Genomic DNA, 2,199 nt, shown 5'->3' on the forward strand with positions numbered 1-2,199 from the left:
TTTATGTCCTTATGTGCTGCGACGGTGATCTTCGGCTCTGTTACCTTAGGCTGCGTTTTTGTTCTTGTTACGTACACAGTTTTTTTGTTCTAGTTACGTGCGCCCTAAGATACGTTTGTTCTTGCTCGTTGTCTGCATGCATTGTTTACTATCTTTGTCTATTGGCCGTATTTTCCTGTTTTTTTTTCTTGTGTGTTTGTTATCGGGAATGAATGTTTTGTTTTATATGTTGTAGTTCCTTTGTCTATTTCGTTGTAAGCCATTTGCTTTTTGTGGAGGGTAATGATATATCTATATTATATTTTTATTATTATTATTATTATTATTATTATTATTATTTTCAATTCCATCGTATAACTTCTGTTTATTTACCTTTCCAAGTGTTTGAATTGTTTATACACCTCTCATGGTTGTGTCTTGGATGGTAGACTGTTATTATTTTCCGCGTTGTTTAGGCTATCGCCAAGAATAGCAATTCGCCGACTTACGTTATCACATCCGTCCATTCACCAAAAGGCTTTTTCTTTATATACACTCTTAACGCTCCAGGTATCTCGTTGTAATGATGCGCCACCTGTTGTAAGCTCGTGTCGCCCGCCCGCTGTTGCAAGGTCCGTTCACACACACACACACACACGCACTCTTCTACGAATTATTTATTTATTGACAGTCAAGATGCCTTTGATGATATAATTTGAGAATATACTTCAGGGTCGTGCGGTGCGATAAGATTGAGAGCGATAAGAGGGGCCTGTTGAGTCTTGGTTCAGCCCCGGCCTGCGCTCGAGACCAGGTGCGTGTTGTTGTTGTTGTGGGGGCCCTGGCGGTGCTACAGATTCAGAATACTTTATTCCATTTGTGACAGTGGTTATTCTTATTACATGGATAGTGGTCTTACGGTACATGTCGATATAAGTTACTTATAGAATTAATTGTTGTACGTGTAAGTCTTAATTATTCTTGTAGTCTGAAATCTGATGCAGGGAAGCTCTCGGGGGATTTTACGGTTTTATGGTAGTGGTGTTGGGGGGATGGTTACGCCCTGAGGATAATGAGGATGATTATGCGCGGTTGTGATGATGGTGACTGTGATAATTGGATAGATAATGGCGATGATGATATTGCTGGTAATGGCAACAGCAGTAATTCTGATAGCGGTGTTTGTGATCATGTTGATGGCAGTGGTATTGCAGTAGTAACGATAGAAATTATCATTAGGAATGGTGATAGAAATCATAGTAATATTAATGGCAATAAGGATAATAATAGTCATAATGAATAACAATGATGACACTAATAACAATAACAATGATACTGATAGTTGTGATGATGACGATGATGATGAGTTTTATTGTAATGATAATGACACTGGCAGAAGAAAAATCGTTGTATTAGCTGTAGCAGGCGAAGAAGGAAAAGAGAAAATCGACGCTTAACCGGACCCCCCCCCCCCCCCCCATCTTTTGAGCAGGAGTCGAGGCACCTTCCATTCCTCCTCCTTGAGAACAGCGGGCAGTGCCAAGGCCAAGATTAGAATACAAGCACTTCGGACCCTCCCCGGTGGGATTGCCCAGGAAGTTTATCTCTCTCCTAAGTTAATCTGTCTTCCTGAGGATAATCTCCCTCTGTCCCCATTTCTCCTCCTTCCTCCTGCCTCCTCCCCTGGCGGACGTGCGGCGAAGGAGCGAGTCTGTCACGGCTGGCGCTGACGTCACGGCTCCTCCGGGACACCTTGCTCCGGTATGCCGCGCCTACTCGCCGCTCTCCGTGACGGGACGCCGACGCTGCCCGTCCGCCCGCCCGCACGCACGCCCGCACGCCCGCAACCCTCCCCCTCCCCCTCAGCTTGTCCTCGCTTCCGGAGGCCTCGCTCTTCAGACGAGGCCGGGGGGGGGGGGGTCCGCATGGAAGCTGCCTCCCTTTCTAGAGTTGTTTTCATGTGTCCTGTTGTTGTTGTTGCTGTTGCAGTTGTCGTCGTCGTCGTTTTGGTTGTTATTTTTTGTACTTTGTCATTGTTACTGTAATAGTTATTGTCATTGTTCTTATTATCGTTGTTAGTGTTGCTGTATCTCTTAGTGTGGCTATATAGACCCATCGACATTATCATCGTCACCACTGACATGATCATCACCATTTGTCTCTGCTGGATATCACTTAATGAACTCTAAAGGGAGCTTCATCCCCGGCGAGAGGACGTCT

At 44.7% G+C, this 2,199-nt stretch overlaps 1 protein-coding gene across 8 annotated transcripts in view; it reads left to right on the top strand.

Annotated features, from left to right (window-relative positions):
• Positions 1–774: 774 nt before the first annotated feature.
• Positions 775–2,199, top strand: part of LOC113822104 (leucine-rich repeat-containing protein 7) — a 32,496-nt gene continuing 31,071 nt past the window's right edge. For 6 of the 8 annotated variants that reach the window (XR_011399725.1, XR_011399726.1, XM_070141832.1 and 3 more), the window contains exon 1: positions 791–899. The gene's annotated coding sequence lies outside the window, so the exon portion shown is untranslated. Of the gene's footprint in view, positions 900–2,199 lie in introns of all 8 variants that reach the window. The other 2 variants (XM_070141834.1, XM_070141833.1) reach the window with 2 other exon arrangements.

This window comes from Penaeus vannamei, chromosome 28, assembly GCF_042767895.1.
Source record: "Penaeus vannamei isolate JL-2024 chromosome 28, ASM4276789v1, whole genome shotgun sequence".
In the NCBI taxonomy this organism is placed as follows: domain Eukaryota; kingdom Metazoa; phylum Arthropoda; class Malacostraca; order Decapoda; family Penaeidae; genus Penaeus; species Penaeus vannamei.